This window comes from Malurus melanocephalus, unplaced genomic scaffold (assembly GCF_030028575.1).
Source record: "Malurus melanocephalus ecotype Western Australia unplaced genomic scaffold, MMel_1.1 scaffold_7, whole genome shotgun sequence".
Lineage (NCBI taxonomy): Eukaryota > Metazoa > Chordata > Aves > Passeriformes > Maluridae > Malurus > Malurus melanocephalus.
The window spans coordinates 4320966-4340699 of record NW_026623239.1 but is presented as its reverse complement, the minus strand read 5'-3'; positions in this window follow the sequence as shown (position 1 = coordinate 4340699).

The following is a 19734-nucleotide window of genomic DNA, read 5'->3' as shown; positions in this document are numbered from 1 at the left end:
GAGCCATTCAGAGACCAAGCCCAGGAGAGCCGAGTGAGCAGTGACAGGGCCAGAGAAGGCTACGAGGAACCAAATCATTGGGGAGATCCAAGGTGGCGGCACRGTACAAGGCACATGATCTAACTTTTGAGTGGTTTGCTTGTCCTACTTATTTGTTCTTAACAGACTGGGCTGGGAAAGTGAGACCACTAAGTAACAGGAGCTCTCATAGCCATATTTCCTTTGTCTGGAGACCATACCAGACCCTGCCTTTGGGAAGGCATTTTTTCTTTTGTTCCCAGTGATAAACGCCTTTTTTTGGATGGGACACCCTCTTTTTGTGTACTTCTTTTGCTACTGATACTGCTGTGGTTATTGTGATTTCAGTAAATTGTTATTTTAACTCATAATCTCTTCTTATTGTCCCTCCATTTTTAGAAGATGCAGGGGGAAAGGGAGCGGCATGTTTGGAGTTTGGTTCCCTGCAGTTAAACCAGCACATGCTGCAAGTAAAACTTGGATTTGAAACACGCAAGTTACTCTAAACTCATGTTACCTAACAGACATGTAATCCCAAATCCTTGAAAAGGGGAAATGCCACGACTGAGGGTAGGCAGGAACTTTACTGCCCTGGGGTGCAACCTGTAAGCACACAACACTTAATTCCTGAAATACACTGAACTGGAAACTCCATCTGCAAGCACAGTGGAAGGTGCTTGCTCTGTTAACAGATCACTGAAGATGACCAGGCATACTTGAAGACAATCAACAATGCTTTACAGTTGGAGTCTCATTTCCTCAACTATCCTACAAGTCAATGAAGCTGGTGAATTAAACTAGATTTAATAACCCAAGTGAGATTAGACTTTAGAGTTGAGAAAAGCAGCGAATGTGCTTATTATGAAATAGCAGAAAAGCAATGCTGTTTCAGATCATCCCTCTGAAACAAACACAATCAGCAGCTCTGCAAACTTCACCAACACACAAACAAGATTTATTTAATATCAAAACCAGCATGTTTGGTATGCAGAYACAGCCCAAAATAATACTAGAAACCACTTGCAGAAATTGGTCATAATCCTGCTAATTAAAAACAAGTGTTAGAAAGTATGGGCACCACTTTGATTTGGCTTAGCTGCTCTTTCAAAATGCTATGAAAGCATTTGGAACAAGTACCACCACTTACAACAAATACCTTGTTCTAAAGTAATGCCCTCACAACTAAAAGGCACTTGWCATGTTTTGTAAATAAACATTTACATTTCTTTATTGAACACAACAGCAAGAACAACTCTGAAGAAAGTACCACATTTTAATATTTATTTATTTATAAATGCAGCAGTCTTTAAAGCACAATCTGCTGTAGTCTCGAATAATAATACTTAAAGGCTTAAAATGTGCAATACATTTTTGTGAGCCAGGGGTTTGTGGAAGAAAGGACTGACTACTGCTGGAAATGCCRACTACGGAGACACCTGTCACAACAATTTCACCCCAATAAGCAATGATCAGTGATACCCTTTAGAAGCATTATACAAGGGATAACCACAGTAATTTCCAGTCAGGCCGGTGATTACAACCAAAACAACCCCATGGCATGAAGTTTGGTCTAGGCCCCATGTTTGTAAAGACAAACTCCTTTGAATTCTGCAGAGGGATATTATAGTCCCGCTGTCCTCACAGGACACTTGGAAATCCCTGCAGAACTACTATCATTCTTCATTAGCATAGGTACCGTAGCTCTGACAGCAGCCAAATGCATTTATACAGCTTGTTTCYGACAACACATAGAGCATGCCTTTTACTTCAGCTACTCGTTTCTCCCTGATCATGTCRTAAGAAAATATATATTAATATGCATTAGTCAGTTATTCCTGAAAAAAGTGGATGACTGCTTAGAATTACAGACTCCAGAAATACTCCCGTGTGTCGCACTTTTCTCACAGTATACATATTCCAAGATTCAGCAGCTCCTATCAACAGTAGTTTCACCACATAATTTCAAAACTGACAACTGGAAGAGTTATGGCTTTGTTTAGTGCCTTCTCCCAACAACGAAAATTACGGTCTTGTARACTGAACTGACAGCTGCATGAGACAGTACCCAGTATGTAACTGCCAATTAATTACCCACCGTCTATTGAATGTGTTAGTGGTCGTCGTTTGTGTGYCTTGCAGAAATTAAAAACCATAATTCCAATCTGGATAACCAAACAAGTTAAAAAGCCGAGATTACCTGAGGAAAAGCCGCGCTGCATGTGTTTAGAGCCGACACCAGGAGAGACGGACCTCACAAAGGTGCGAGGTGGCCTCTGGGGAAAAGCGTGAGAGCGAGGGAAGCCCAGCGCCAGCCTCCGAAACACCTTTCCGATGCATGGTTTATGCAATGAAGGTCTGAAGGAGGTCRCTCCTGCACGGAGCATGGCTTAACCCCGCCACTCCGCCTGTCACGGCGTGCTGGGGGAGTGCAGGGCTCCGACAGGGGAAGGCGGGCGGGCGGGCCCCGAGCCGTTCTCCCCTCAAGCGAAGGACAGTCCTCAACAGCGAGCGAGCAGGAGGGAGAGCTGAGCCTGGCTGTCCTCCGTCTCCCCTCCCCTCACCTCAGCTCCCTTCCCCAGCGGTCGCCCTCCCGCCTCTCCTTACCTCAGCTGCCTTCCCACCTCCTCTCCCCTCCCCGGAGAACACCACCCCTCCCGCCCGACGTCCCCACCTCGGCCCTGAACGTAGAGGGGCGACGCGGGCTGGCACTCACCGCGCCACTGTCGCCGTCCTCCGTGCGTTGCTCCTGAGTCCTGCCGGCGGCGGGCGAGCCCTGCAGCAATTGCTCCAGGCAGGCGGTACTGGGCAGCGAGGAGCTCTTCTGATGGGACAGGTGCGCCCCGGGCCGGCGCCCCTCCTTGCCGCCCGCCGGCCCTTGACAGCCGGCAGCGGGTTCCGGGCGGCGGCCGGGAGGCCCCTTGCCCTGGGGAAGCAGGTGCTCCCGCAGGCGGCGCAGGGCGGAACCGGACTCGCCGGCCGGCTCCAGCGGCTCGGCGGCCGAGCAGCATAGGTTGGGCTGGGAGGACGAAAAGACGCGGTCTAACACTTGCCGCCGCCGCTTGAAGCCGCTCCACTTGGCGCCGGGCGGGAGGTCGCCCTTGCCGCAGGTCGGCGGCGGCGGGGCGAGGGGCTCCGCAGTGCGGCGCTCGGCCGCTGCCCGTCCGCCGCCGCTCCGGCCCTTGCCCCCCAGCTGCAGGTTCTTCCACAGCCGGGCCTGGAAAGAAACCGCCGGCTCGGGTTCGCTGGGCTTCTCCCCCGCGGTCACCCGGGGCTCCTTGCCCGGCTCCATCCTTCTCCTGCAACGGGGGCGGCGGCGCCGGCAGCAGCAGCAGCAGAGCCCGCCGGAGCCTGTCGCCCTCTCTCCGGTGCGGGGCGGGCCGAAACGGAGCGGCGCCCGCTGCCGGAACGAGCGCAGTGCTCCGCCGCACCGCCCCCCGCTGAGCGTGGCGCGCCCGAAGGAGGATGGAGCTGCAGCCGTGATGATGAGGGAAGGATCAAGCCGCCACCCTGGCCCATCTGGGTGAAAAGTTTGCTCCCTAAGCCCCAACCCTGGGTGTTCCCTTGGTGGCGGCGGGCGGCGCGAAGCCTGTCAGAAAAGTTACGGGCGAAGCGTAGGGCGAGCGGCGGCTYGCACTGAGATACGTGCGGCCGTGCACATGAGGACTTGGCGGGAGGGGTCTTATCCTGCCCACCTCTCCACCTGTTTCCTGCTTTGGAGAAGGCCTCACCATACAGGATGCTGGGAGGGCAAACGCCCGGAGGCCTTCAAGAGAAGCAGGGGTGACGGAGTGTGTTTGCTGAGATACTGCGGTCTCGGAGCGGTCGGGATACCCCCAGATCCCTGGGTGAGGGTGGAAACGTGAGGAGGCTCCCTGGCGAGGCAGGCATCGTCCCCGAGCCGCGGTAACTTTGTAAAGGGAAGGTCCAGTGGGATTTGCTCTTGCACGTATAGTAAGCGCTGCGGGAGGTACCGACCTCGTCACCGAAGGCTCTGTCCTTCGGCAGCGGTGGGTACAGAAAGCAGAACGCAGCCACAAAACCCGACAGGCGTGGGGGAAAACCCCCTCAGCTCGTCTGCCTTTCTCGTGTTTTTTTTTAAATAAAAAAAATAAAAAAAAAAAAAAAAAAAAAAAAAAAAAAAAAAAAAGAAAAAAACCAAAAAATAAAAAACAAACCAAAACAAAACCAAAACCTTCTAGTAGCATGTTTTACTAGTAGCCCCATGAGTGCGTTCTTGGATGTTCCTTTTTTAATTAAAATCATACCAGAAGTGTGATTTCAGTTAAAGTCTTTAAGTTCCATGAAACAAACAAGCAAAATAAATCCTTTTGTGTACAGTGAGCCATACCTTTATCCAGTGTATTTTTTGGTTTTATTTCAAAAGACACTTCTCACAGTTGAGGATTTGACCTCGTATATTCAACTTTCCCAATAATATTTGCGACCAGGCATTTGATAGTACAACTTTTGCTGAACAGAATACGAGAAATACAAATTAAAAGTACTGAGATAAAATAGGTGCTACCAAACGATTGGGTCCTTGGAAATCAAATCTATATTTGCAAAAATAGCCAAAATAACCCCTTAGTCACTGGAGATTATTTTTGAGGAATCCTGCTAATTAAGTGACATTTTAGGACCAGAAAAAACGCTGAAGATAGTCATAGGAAAAAAAAATAGAAACAAAAACATTTTAAGAGAGAAAATTACAGGTAAATCAACTGACCTTGATCCCTCTAAATGAATCTGAATTATCAGCTTCCAACTATCTTGAAAACCAAAAACATCAGGTACCAAAGCTCAAATAGATCAAGTTTTGGGGGAAGCTCATATATCCAAATGTCTGAGTTTACATCTTTAAATWCAAAAAGGAATGTACTAAAATCTTTAAACAATTTATTTTCCTGTAAATTTTCAGTTTTCTCATTGAGCAGGAATCAAAAGAACAAMAAAAAAATTGTTCTTCAACTACACTGGGGAGAGTGTAAAAGACTAAAAAATACGTGTCTACCTTATGTTTTRCTCTTTTTATTTCCACCTTACACTTGAAATATAAATTAAGCAGCTTTGCAGATAAACGGTTTTGTTTTAAAGTGGCTACCCTTCACAAAAATGGTAGGCATAGGTAGGCTACAACTTGTATTCAAAAGAACTTACTTTACAAAATTTACTGAACTAATCTCATATCTTTAAATGACAGTTATTTTCACCCCATTTTCCTATAAAAAAAAAAAAAAAAAAAAAAAAAAAAAAAAAAAAAAAAAAAAAAAAAAAAAAAAAAAAAAAAAGCCGAAGTTAGTTTGTTGTTTGTATAGACATGTTCCTTACAGCAACTAATCTTGCAAGTTCAACAGTGCATGGAAGCTCATAGTCCGGGAGGAGTATACACAAGCCTCAGTATGGCTTGTGTGTTTCTACGACTTATGCATTGAGTGGTTCCAAATAACATACTSTCAGGCCTCTTGATTATTTTCCCACAAAAGCCAGCAGAAACTTTCCTCGCATTAAAACTGTGTCATTACCAAATCTAACCTGTCTCCTTTTTATCCAAACAGCAAGTAGATTTACTACAAAGAAAAGGGTCAACGTAGCTTAGCCTATTTAGTTGCAGAAACACTTGTTGTGGGGCAAAAATCTGTCTGGGATGATAAGACAGTAAATGGCYGTGCTGCAACAGGCAGAGTGGGATTATTCTAAAATTAATTCAGATCATGTCATCATGAACAGTTTTAAAACACGAGTCATTSTGCACAATGAATTACCTAAGCCATATTCATTGGCTAAAGTTGAAACAGAACTTGGCAGAAAGATCACAGCAAGACTTCAAGCAACATTCAAACAGAAATCTCAACATTTAACAAGAACACGGATTTAACACCTGTATGGRTGAGAACAAGAACATGGATTTAACACCTATACAGACAAGAACAATGCTTCTAAATGCACGAGTAAACCTTTATTAGCCTTAGAAATAAGGATATCTAAAAATATTTTTATGCCATATTTCTTCAATATTTTGAAAGCTAAAACAAAACAGAACAAGAACAACAAAAATAATTGTTTGGTATTTCAAAATGAAACCCAAGGAGATCAGCAATGTCTTCTTTACTTCCAGTATACCAACTATACACGTCAAAAAGGAAAAACATTTTCTGAGAAAGGGAAATATCAGTCTTCTCAGAACTGTTTTCTGTGTATATAAATATATATGTATGTCATTACTCAAAATGGCTTAATTTAAACATACAAAAATATGTACCACTCAAAGCTAAGCACTGTGCTTTTTTAAAAAAAAAATATTTTCTAATACTCTTGCAGCTTATGACCAAAAGCCCCAAATTTCTCCAGTACGGTAGATCAAATAAAAGTATTTGTTTTGATTTTTCTTATTTCTTGAGAAAAAAATTACTTTGTTGCTTCCGATTTTGAGGTCATTATATGTATATGTACCTATATTTAGAAATATACTTAATTTTTTAGTTAACTCTTCCTTTTGAAACACCCTTCTTTCTCCTGTCATTCAGAATACAGCAAAGATGGTAATATTTTGAAATGCATTCCAGACATTTATAGATAGTATTTGGTTGAAAATGGCCTTAGGCTCAAAGGCTGAGCATGATTTTGGTTTCCTCAGCCCAGAATCACATTTTTAACATAGTTTTCACATCATTTTGCCTTGTTCTCTCTCAATGTTCCTTCAGCCTGAATTACTATGGATTTGTGTTTCCTTTTGTTATCTGAGTTATGTTTCAGATGTCAAAGTTCTTGTCTGTAACACAGTTTTAAAGTGCAGCCTCAAATATTGTTTCTTGCTTGTTTTTTTCTCCACAATAACAATGGAACATCAGCATCCCAGTAATAAAATTCAGGTCTCRGCATTATGAACAATATCACAAGTGACTTTTCCCCAACCTGTTGAAAGTAAGTTTAATGTTACAAAGACAAAGGCATACCCTTTAACTCTTCTTGTCCATAATTAAAATACTTTTACCTGAAACCTTCTCACTGAGTTTCAGCATGAGACAAGAAATTGAAGCCAGAATAGCTGAGAGATTTGAAATTTTGAAAGTATTTAAACTGTGTCATATGATTTGAAGCTTCAGGCAAACTTAGCTATAGACAGTATTGCAAGTCCTATCTTCACTCACAAGTACACAATAATGAGTACGTTTCTTCTTGGATTTTATACAGATAATTATGCTTCTTCCCCATATGGTTCTTCTAACGTGACTAAACACGGCATCTCACAAAGCAATTGCAGCTTAGCTCTGCAAAATGCTTCATCTGCTTAAGGTAATTTTGAGCATTTTTAACCAGCTATTCAGTTTTTTGGGGTGTAACAATGAAAATATAGATTAATCTATAATTATAACATAGATACATTTATTAATGTAGGATAGTGCAGGATTCAAAATGTTTTTTTCTGAATCGGGAGAAACCTTCTTTATGGGAAAATACTGAAGATTGTGAGTTGCACTGTTACGAAAAGTTGATTCCATTTACAGGAGATTGATTTCCCCTCATTTCCATGTACAACTTTGTCTCTTTTTTAACCATATTGTTATCTTTCTACTAATGTTGTTTAGATTTTTGTTTGGCTATTGTTGATCTGTAACACAATTTTTCTAGTGGCATTTACAGGAAGGTCTAATGCAACTCCTGGGAATAAAGGAAAGAAAAAGCTAAGTCATGCGACTCAGCACTGGTGTATCAGAAGCCATGTGCAGCACTTCAGATCATGTAGTCAGATCATATACACACAACAGTGGGAAATCCAGCAAGACATTCTCACAGCTCAGAAATAGGCGGCTCCTATTAGAGGGCTAAGCATCAAGATCTGACACTCCTGAAGTTAGGAGGTGTTTTTCACCTTCAGAAAGGGAAAGAACAGGGAGTAATGGCTTTAAAATGAAAGATTTAGATTAGGTATTAGTAAGAAAATCTTCACTATGAGAGTGGTGAGGCACAGGAACAGGCTGCCCAGAAAAGCTGTGGATGCTCCAGTCCTTAAAATATTCAGTGTCAGACTGGACGAGGAGGCTCTGACTAACTTGGTCTAGAGCAAAGTGTTTCTGCCCGTGGCAGGGAGTTGGAACAAGATGACCCTTCAGGTCCTTTCCAACCCAACCATTCTATGAATCTATGATTCACAATGTGCCACTGAATATACAAGTTTTTTTGCGGGTTTTTTTGGGGGGGTTTTTTTTTTGTTTGTTTTTTGTTTTGTTTTTTGTTGTTTTTTTTGTGAGTGAGTTCCAACCCAGTTTTTCATCACAAATGTTAATACTAAGTATCAGTAATGTTAGGGTTAAATTATAATATTTATTTAGAAGTTTTCAGAGTTAATATTTTTGGCAGTAGTCCCTGACTTTAATGTCTTGTTGAAGCATTATCAATGGTGAACTTCTTTTTCAATTCCTGCTAATTCTTTCCTGTTGGCTCTGCAAGGATATATGCAGAACTGAGTACAACCACCAGATGCTTCAATATCCAGAACATTTACTGATCTTTACTCTTCACCTATTTTCATTTCAACTGCCGCTAAATAAATTTGAGAGAATGATTCTTTTTTCCTCTCCTAAACTTTTACTTAATCACAGATCATCTCTCCTTAAAATAATTTTCTCTCCCAACAGCCTTTGGAGATCCCAAGAGATAACAGCATTTTTTTTCCATTAATATTGAAGACATTTAGAATTACCTCCTGATTCTGCAAGTGGCACCGAGATGCTAAAATGCAATCTGAACTGAAAGATTGTAGAGGACTCATGTGATCTCCTTCATGTCCTCCTCATCCTAGCACTGGCATTATGAGTAGCAGGAAAGGAAAATGTTGATTGGAGAATCATTATTTGCATGTGAATATATCTATAATCTGGATCATACTGTCTTTTCTGTTCTTTCATCAAACTGTTGAGCTCCTTTAATTATACTTTCATAGAGATTTCTACTTGGTTTCCTTTCTATTACAGAATTAGTAATAAAGTATAAATACACAGCAATAAATTTTTTATTAGTAGTAAAGAAAACATCCTATATAAACCCACATTATGACTCTTTCTTGTTTTGAACATATTACTTATACCTATATATTTTAAAGACCTTCTTTTTCTAAATAAATCCTTCCATGGATCATAGTGATTTCAGGCACAGCATGTAAATATTTCAGTCTGGAGTTTGTCACGTAGTCTTACATTACATTTTGTAGAAGGCTAGCAAGTTTAATGTATTTTAAGGAATGAGCAATATTTCTTGACTGTTGGATTTCTGGAGTACTGGCTTGAGATACAATTGTGTCTAAATTTATTTAGACATTCTAAATTCTAAACTTTAGTTTACTCGAATGAACTTGATTATTATGTCTGTTTTTCCCTGCTGTTTGACTTCAAATACCTCTCTTTACTGCATTTCAATCTGAACATACCATGATCTGTCAAAATCCTAGCCCTGGACCTAGGGGGTTTACCTACCCATCTGCTCTATATTTCCCAAAGAAGTTAAATGCTTCTCTTTTTTCCCTAAAAAAAAAAAACCCTTTATTGTTTCCTTGAGGCTACCCAGGCTTTTCCAAGACAGTAATTAGTAATCTAAATACATATTTTCCCTCTCCTTTGYGAAACGTCTATTCTAGGAAAACCATTGTCTTCATTTCTAGTGCTTGCTGTTGGCACATTTTAATTTCTTCGAGCAGGAGTGAATCTAGCAGCTATATTACATGGTTTCTACACACTATGCATCCGGTTGTATATAGCTCACTTTTTTTCTCTAGGTCATGTTCTTTACCTTGTTTTCCTGTCAAAGGACATAGAGAGCTATCTGGTAGGGAATTCAAAAATACTTTTGTTCTAAACTTTAACTGAAAGTTTTAGTGCCTATTTTGTTTGCAAATTCAGCCTTTTTATAACTGCCTATCACGTATCCAAGTAAAAGCCAAACACTTGGCTATTTCTGCCTTTTTTCTTTTTCTATTTGGCTGTACATTTTTTTTCTTCTCAATTTTCTGGCAGCACTGAAAATCAAAAGAGATTTGTGTAACTGTATAATTGTGCTCTAATTGAATATCCTCTAATAAGGTTTTTGCTTTGATGTGTCCTTTCAACTGCAATCTTATTTGACTGCCACCTTCCAGGCTTTAAGAACCTTTGTTTTGAGCCACAGAGGCCCCTTCTAGCAGGCCTAGAGCAAAAATATTTGAATCACAGCCCCAAACATTTGTCTGACATTTGTCTCTGACATGACAAAGCTACCATTCTCTCTTTATCTTTCATCTTCAAAATCCTCATCAGTACTAGGACCCATCTTTGTAGCTGTCATTACTAGTTTACTCACTCCTATGAGCTGTCTTTTTTTTCTTCTTTAAAAATATTTGGGTATTTTATTTTATTTTATTTTATTTTATTTTATTTTATTTAGTCCTGGCTCCCAGAACAACAACTACCTTGGCAAAAGTTACTGATGCCACAGTCCTGTTGTCATTCCCATAGCCATGGAGCCTACAGTTGGGTAGTTTCCTGAATTTACATAGATGATTTTTTGCTCTCCCTATTCTTTACAACTTTCAGCGCTGCTGATCACCTGATGCTGGATAAATGACAAGACCATCTGCTGCTCTTCTTTGGTCTGCACCATTATCCATCTCCCTTGTGACTGTATTAATCCAAGCATAAAKCACAGGAAAGGAAGAAGGAAGAAAATAACTGTTTCTACCAGTTAAGTTCTTATGAGCACCGTATTCAGTGATTCCCTGTGACCACGATGGCCCCGCTGTTGTGATATAACCTGTGAACTGAGAAGACTAAAAGGAGAAATAGCTCTGAGCATATATTCTGCCCCCAGAGACTAGTGAAGGCACCTTATTCTTTTCTTTAAGGCCCAAACAGTAACAAGAAYGCATGCTGTCTCCTCAACCCTGTTAACACTGTGGTGGATGTGTCAGCAGTGGAAGAAGGCAGGGTCCTTAGACATGAGACACACCAYTTTGACTATCCTCAGGTAAGACAGTGTCCCTTATCAGTGGGAAATGCTGTGTGGTGCTGCTGCTGGTGCACAGGTTTCACGCCAGCAGGTGCCAGCAGTGCGCACCGTGCAGTACAAACAGCACAGGTCCGAGGCGGCTTTCACTAAAAGGTGCCCCACCTTGCCCTCCTACCTGCTCCTACAAGTGCAGAGAGGGCCCTGGACTCCTTAATCATTGCTTTGCTCTCTAATCTGCTCAACAGAAAGACTGTCTTCCATGGCCACATTATCTATCAACCTGTTTTTTCCATGCTGGTGAGTGAGTTGGAAGCTGTGGGAGAGTCTTTCACTTATCTTTGTAAATTCTGGTAACTGAGGGAGCTCAGCCTTGTGAAAAACGAAGTTCTCCCTCCTGTTAAAATTTAAAAGGTTTTAATAAACGACAACAGGGTACATAAAAGCAAAAGGATACAACGCTGCGTGTTAGGCGATCTGCCAGAGGCACGCCTGCTAYTGACAGGAGACATCTTTAAATATATTTCGTATTGCATCAGCTTCATGTTTATTCATAGGCATTTATGCATATTCAAACCTTTCCAGGAACTGTTTAACATGGATCCACCCTTTTAGAGCATGRGCACTGAAGATGTTTATGCCCCTGGGGTCCCATGTGTGTGACCGCTAGTCTGAAGTTTCAGCAGATAGTCATTGCTGGTATGGAAGTGTCCATATCAGGGGCTCCTGATGGGTCACGACACCCCTGGGCTGTCCATGTAGATATGATTGTCTGAAGGSTGGGAGTCCCATCAGCCAGGTTCCTTTGCGCAGCAGTGGACGGACATTCCACAAGCTCCTCTAGCCAAATGGCTTCTACACAACACATTCCAAAGCCCCTCTTCCTTCCGCCCCACGTTTTTGCTGTCAGGGTCTTTGCTGATTTAGCAGTCTATAGCCAAAAGGTGTTAAACTGCGATCCTTTTCTCACGCATTCTTTTCTTCTTATCTTTTTCGTCAGTGCAGTGCAGCCAGGGCACAATTCAGTCTTAGTGGCTCTCTTTGCAGTTTGTGTACAGTTTTATTAAAATGTGAGAAAAAACCTTTTATGGAAATGTTTAGGTTACAAGCCATAACAGTTCAGTCATTGTAAGTTAACCACAAGTACTCTAAAACAACAGCATCAGCTGTATTATAACTGTATCTGARTTACAAAAGAAAAACCAAAACCACCAGTGATTATTTCACCGCTGTGTCTGCATAACTAAACTACTTATACAAAAATGGCAACATTGTATGGATAGCACCCATCTAAATATTTGCAAAAGCCAACACTATAAGATGTGTTTATAACAGCCTCTTTCTTTGCTTCTCACTGAATATGTGTTGTAGGTTGAGACAACAGATGAGATTTTCAGAGCAGGTCCATCCCTGCCATAATCTCTCATCCTTAGGTGCCCCACACCCAAAGAGCTTCACTAGGAATATGCCAGGACTGAGACAGATTTAGAGGTCAATTAAACTGCTTCAAATGCTACAGGACATTAACAGGTGAAACAACCCCAGTGCAGAYTGTACTGGAGCAAGAACAACTTGTCAGTAATTCAGGCAGCACCAAGTGTCAGATGACCAAGCCTCCAGTAGGTTATGGGGATAAGAAAAGACAGTGCTTCTCCTTCTCTCTGATCAGAGATGAGAAAACACTTCTCATGTGTTGGCTGTGTCTACTCCCACACATGGTTGCCTTCTGGAAATCCTGTAGTTATTCACGAAACTGTGAAGTTGTTACTGTTAAGCCTATCTTGCACCTTGTGTTGTAGTTTAGAGCAGGGAAATTGGAAATAATGTTGTAAATAAACATGCCCCAGACACCGCTTTTATTTTAGTAATGGAACTGCAATAAAATGTGAATACATGTTCCAATGCAATGCCAGAGAAGGTCATGTATTTAGTAAAACTTCAATCCTTGTTTTAACATCATAACTAGTAACTCTAACAACTTTTTTTTTTTTTTTTTTTTTTTTTTTAATAATTGGTACAAAATTGCTTTCTGATTTGGGTTGTTTTATGGTGTTTATAATACGATTTTCAAACAATTATTCTACTTTTGACCTTGATCAACCTGCTGTTATTTTGGATATTTTCTCTTTGCCCTCTGGCATTTGAGTCAGCTTTTTAATATTCTGTAGTTTCGCTATAATTTATGTCTCCTTTGGGATGGCATTTAATCTGAGAAAGGAGAACATTTTCTGGCTCATTAAGTGACTAAGGGTGGAAATTAAGAAGGTTTTCATCATGTCTCCTTAAGGTATTTTTCCATAAGCCACAAACACATTTTTTCATAAAACACTAGTAAAAAAGAGTCTTCTTTTCTTGTCTAAAACACTGCAGCATTGTGCTGCTCTTAATAAAGTAAAAGAAATTCAGTTTTACTTTATTTGACACAGAAGATAAACACAGGTGCTCGGCTTATAAACTACTTCTGTATCAGGAATCTTATAAAAATSTGATATAGCCCCATTTAGAAATTAGCAGTGATTGCAAAGATGAACACAACATTCAGGGTAATATACATAGTCAACTCCAGGTCTATCCTGTATGGTATTGGGTGGGTATTACAGCTTTCTGAGGGAAAGAACTTGATGTTCTTAATTATTTGATAGTTCAACATGATTTTCATGATTTTCAACATCTCAAAGTTAGTCAACACAAATCAATAATAACATAACCATAATAATCTAAAAATTGTTTTACCACTAGTTCAAACAAGACAGGAAATAGCCCAGTCTTTACCACAAAAATGGCCAAACAATTCRGTATCAACTGTTTCTGTGAAAGTGTCTTTGGATATTGTTCCACTGGGAGCATTTGATAGAGTAAAGAAAAAAAATGCCAATACACATGATAATTCTGCATTATCATGGGGATGATAAATAATCATTCCAGGCACTAATTTGGAGGCTGGGYTTTTTAATGAATGTTCTCCAAAAGAAATCCTATTACAACGTGCAGGCAAATTGGGCAAATATATTTTGCCTAAAGTTGGTGTTAAGTCAGGTGGGATYCATAACCTCAGTTTCAAATGTCATTCATCTACCATGATTCCAAATGAGGAAGACAAAATGCAACAAGAAAGAAAATTCAGTGCTCATGAGGCAGAATCCATTGAAAAAGAAGCAGAGAGCAATAAGACTACAAAGCAACAGAAAGAATCTGTGGTAAGTTATTAAGCTAAAAAGAAGAGGTGGAGAAGGCAGGCACTGGGTAATTTGTGAGTCAAACTTCTAGGAAAGGTAATAAAACATTAAGATACATAGATGTGTCTAAAACACTAAAGCCTCTTTGGGAAGAATAATTTTTGTCACAGACAACTAACACTGGCATTGCTTTTTATCTGGCTGTCTCTGGTAATAGCCAGAGAGCTCCGGTGGACAGAGCAGCTTACCACTGCTAATTCCCTGTAATGTGTGAGTGAGAAAAGACGGGAATACACTGCACACCGAGGCTGTGTTACACTCTGGAAATATATACATGTATGTATATGTGTGTGTGTGTGTGTGTGTGTGTGTGTGTGTATTTATTTATTTATTAAAAAATATATTAAAAAATGCATACCTTGCATCCATAGCTTTGCGGATTAAACAGATGGTTATTAACAGTAAAAGGCAATGGGCTTATTTTGAGTCTTTTGTAAGTCACTCTTTAAAAACTGTTGYTTGTTGCTACAAAGAAGGGAATGCAAAAAAACCCTGATTCCTGTCACATTTTTGAAATGTGCTTCCAATCTATTTAGTAACATATTCCACAGGCCCATTCCTGAACAATAGATACTTAATCTGATAAAATTAAGCCATTTTTTCAGAGCAAGTCTAGATCCACAGTATTCACTGTGAACATAAAAGATGCAGCAGCAGACAAAAGTAAAACTCCTGGCCTAGATGTAATTGCAGCTGGCAGTCTTAAAATACAATCCTAAATTTATCCTGATGGAATGCATATGTGGAAATAGATAATTAAATACTTAACTACTAATGCCAGCATCTGTAGTCGATGTAAATCAGCCAATGTGAAATGTAGGTGTCCATTCTGACAAACTGCAACAGACAACAAGTTGGAAATCGTTCCGAATGATTACCTAGGCTCCTGGAAAGCAAATCTTTATGTCTTGATGGACCAATTCTATTTTCCAGCCACATTGCTCCATTTTTACCTAAGGTGGTGTCTCTATTTCCTATCTCTGATTTAATGAAATGCTTTAARAATATCATTACTTACAGTAATTACTTTCAGTATACTTTGAGTGGACAAAGACACAAATAATAGATATTTTTCTTGTACATAAAACTGTCTAATACAAATTTTAATTTGTTTTCATTTTCTCATTCAGAGCTTCAATAAGAAGCTCATAGCATTTGATTTGTTCAGTTACTTTTACCATGTATTTTCTGATGCCATATTTTTCGAAGTCTGTAAATGCATTTTTTAAATTGAATGACAGAGGAAAGCGCTCATCATCAAAAAGGAGTGAAAAATTTCAAAGGTAAGCTAGAGTCACTTAACATGATAAACAGTTTTACAGCATCAATAAAATGCATATTAATTTGTGGCCAGCTACTTGAGAGCCAAGTTCAATAAAAAAGCCATCTGGTGCACAGGATTCTGCAAAAGCCCAAACAAAACTGATTTTTGAGGGCTTGCAAAGTCACCTATGGTGCAGAAAACAGATGGCATGTTCATCATGTTCATCAACAGACAGATTTTCAGAGCCATAAGTGCAATGTCGTGTTTTCTTGATACTCTTTTGCATTTCATTTTTAAATGACAGATGCAAGCAGTAGTAGTTTATTACATAATTACCTGCTTGCAGATGTAAACTTCTAAAAAAATTGATGGAACACACATATTTTATTATTGTTTTTGATTTGAGCATTAAAAATGTCAGACTAGTTGTCTATTAGTTTGTATTTGCACACATTTTATTTGCCTGTGTGAACTCCCAACCTGCAAGCCACACTGAGACCTCAGCACAAAAGATGGTAAGTCTCAGAGATCTGAAAAGTCTTTGTTGAGCAACAGAACTGGTATGATTTGGGAAATGGGAGTGTAGCAATTTTTACAATCTCAAAGTTGGAGGAAGACATCTGATGAGAAATGATGGAATTTGTAGCCCATTATTAATGCCATTAACTGGTTATAAGCCCGAGAGTTATTATGCATAAAGTTAACCTAAAAGAAGTTCTGTAAGTTTTCCATACTTCTGAATGTTAAAATGGTTTTGTATTTAGTGTCTACATTGTATACACTGGAAGGTATGAGCGTCCTTATGAGAAGAGAAATAATTTTTTTGGGCATCATGAAGCTGACACCAGTCCTTGAATCTTTAGCAATCTCTTACTATGAGCAAATTTGTCTCCTCTTCTCATTTGAGAAATTGTAGTCTGAATATCTCAATCTCTTGTTACCACTTAGGCATGACTCTTGGGATTTTCAAGCAAAAATATCAGGAAGCTGATCAGTGTCATGGAAGTGGCCTACAAGGGATAGATAACACCTTTGTGAAGTCTGTGTAGCCCAAGGTGCAAAACGTGCACTGCATTTTACGTGTTGAGTCCTGGGTAAGTACATTCTCACATAAGCTTCTTTCATAGCTGCAATCTAAATGCCTTCTAACCAGTTAATCTAGAAATTTGTCATACACAATCAAGAATTCAGCACCTGTTCTCCTTGAAGTGGTATTAGAACTACAGCTTCTCCTTTATACTCATTACTGATCTGAAATGTTTTATGTCACAGAGCTAACTTCTTGTCTTGTACCAAAAGGCACCAATAAAAGACAAAACCAAAGCAATTGTGTTTAAGCAACTATTGTAGTTACTACAGCTTTTCATACGTGGAATTAAGAAAGCAGAATTTTTACATCTGGGAATATGTCTGAGACAAGCTCTTAAAATGAAACTGAAAAACCTTTTAGCTTCTGGCTGAACAATTTTCTGCACTATGGTATACTCTAAAGCCTCAGGAAGAAGCACTTCATCATTGCTGAAAGTTTCTGTTCCATTCACATCTGTTAAATTGTGAAGCATCGTTGAGGTGGGCTTGTGCATCGTGTGTGAATCACGGGGCATGTCGCAGGTGCAGTAACTCATGGCTACCTTGCAGAAAGTCATCTGATGCTTTTATAAAGTGGTGGAATTGATAGGTCTAGCTCTGACATTTTCCTAATTGATTTTAAGTATTTCAACAGAACACACAAATATAAAACTATTTCCTACTTCAAAACTTCGGTATTTCAGCATTTCTGTTGTCCTTGTGAGCCGATGTTTTATCTCTTCTGCCTTTCTTTACAATCTTGTCTTTGTCCCAACAACCATACAAAACTAGGCTGAGGGGAAGAACACCTTTTGTATATGTGAAGCACCTTCTCTTTTTGTATCAAAGTTAATTTTTTAATAAATCTTGCTGCTATTATTAGATATTTCTTTATTCCTTTTTTTATTGCATTTCAGTGAATTGCTATCTCAACCTGTAGTCTCTGCCAAGAGGAGGGCCTGATCTGAAGCAGCCTCATAATTCAATTCAGGTAAATTAATTTTTTGCAAAACATAAAATTTATTTTACTTGCAAAGCTATTGAAAGCAAATTTACCAGCTACACAGTAATAGAGTATTACCAATCCTTGTCTGTTACTTTGCAGAATAGCATTCTTACTTTGATCAAATAATTTAAGAAATCCCTTTGAAAAATTATGGTCAGAGAACTTAAGTTGGAAAACCAGAAATTTAAAAAGAGTAGAGTAGCTGAAAAAAAAGATAGGTTAAACTATATCAAAAAAGGAGGAAGAAGTCTGTGTAAGATGATTTTTTTTTTTGCTTGGTGATCTTAGTGGGAATATTACAAGTAAAAAAAATTTTTCATCATAATGACAAAAATCATAGAATCACAGAATCATAAACATGGTAAACAATGTTTCTTTAAAAACAAAGAACTATAAAGGCACTTTTTTCACTAAATATGTGTAATTTTACCATCTATATTTATGTATATTTATGCATATGCAGAGGAAACACAGGAGTTAAGAGGGTGTTCCTGTGTTTCCCCACTTTGTACAGTGTTTTCTGCTGGGCAAGAACTGGATTTGAAGAGAACTGAAAAGCATAACAGTTCTCTGATTGCTGTGCTAAGAGTATAAGGTATCAGCCCCACACCTTTACCTGAAAAGAGTCACCCTGGTTGTCCAGGTTATTTATGGCAGGACTTCTGAATTGTATAAAAAGCCACAGTACCTAGCATTTAGAAAATAAGCACGGATTCTCTATTCTCGGACCAAACAGGTTTGGTTGTGCTACATGCAAGAGGCTTCCTTAGCACTCACTCTTTTACCAAATTTGTAAGGAAACAAGAAATTACTGTTTTACTTGAAAGGCTTTCCACACCTTATGATCTCATAGGAGGGATTTGGTATTTCAAGATTAATACACTGCTGCCCTTGCTGTTCCTATGCATCTAGTAGCTGCAGGATGACAATCTTACCCAATGAGATTCCTTCCTTCTGCCTGTCCCCATGAAGCAGCAAAGTGAATATTTGTTTTTCTTCTTTTAGGCCATTATGTGCAGTATTGGGATATAACAGGGATTCAAAGCTACATACTTGTGCTGAGTTATAGYTCTGTCCTACAGCATGATAAGATTTTCCAGCATCATCCCAAAATAGGGAAGCTGGGCGAACTGCCTTTATACTCAAATACCCAAATTTTTGTGATGATACTTCTAGCCACATTGCAAAAGCTCTTACTGCCCAAATACCCTTTCCATCATTTCATTCCCACTAATCCTTCCAAGCACTGTAATTACTCACTGCCTTTTTCCCTTTATTCTTAACTGTGGTAATTMATCTCTCATTCATTCTTCTTTTATCTTGTTTGCTTTTTCAGAGTTGTCTTTGCCTTTTCATTTCAAGAGAAATAGAAATTTTGTCAAATTCAGTTGTGCAATCTGTCATACCACATTTCAGCTGTGAGTGCCAGCTGTAACAAGTTCAAAGTGTCAGAACACTTTAGGAAATACCATGATGAACAGTAAAGGGATAAAATCCATTTAAGCAACACTTGCACATTTCCCTGCTTGCTTATACTACCTAAATATTGAAAGACATTTTTTCAAAACATATTTCCTTTGTTTTTTACTTGTGGGATGTACTTTTTCTCCTGGTGATATTTTCTCCGTCCTTGAAAGTATCCCTGAGAAATACATTCATTTGCAGGAAATTAGGAATTAGGTTTAATGATTTTTCTTTCCTAATGAGCTCATTTTATGTCTTTTTCTCAAAGAACTCATCACAACAGCTGGTCAAAGAGTTAATTATGCATTGAAAAAAAAACAATTTTGGTCTAATGCAATTAATGGGAACATTTTTAAATTCATCAAAAGGACTAATGAGTGATGTTGAAAATCATTCTCTGTAGTATGCATCCCAAAAACAGAGACTTCAGTCCATGAAACAAATTGATTAAAAGTTTGTTTTTAACTTTAATTTTAATTGTTGAATTTGTATTTAAAATACATTTACAGATAGCTACAAGTGTGGATCACTGACAACTATCTCAGTGTTCACATTTTTGTATACCCAGAAGGGTGACTGGTGTGTGTTCAGCTATGCCATCCTTGACCTTAAGGCCTTTAACTATACACTGGCATATACACAAAATTCACACAGACAAATTTTAGAAAAAACTTGGAAATTAGTTTATACCAGGGAAGGTAATCTGC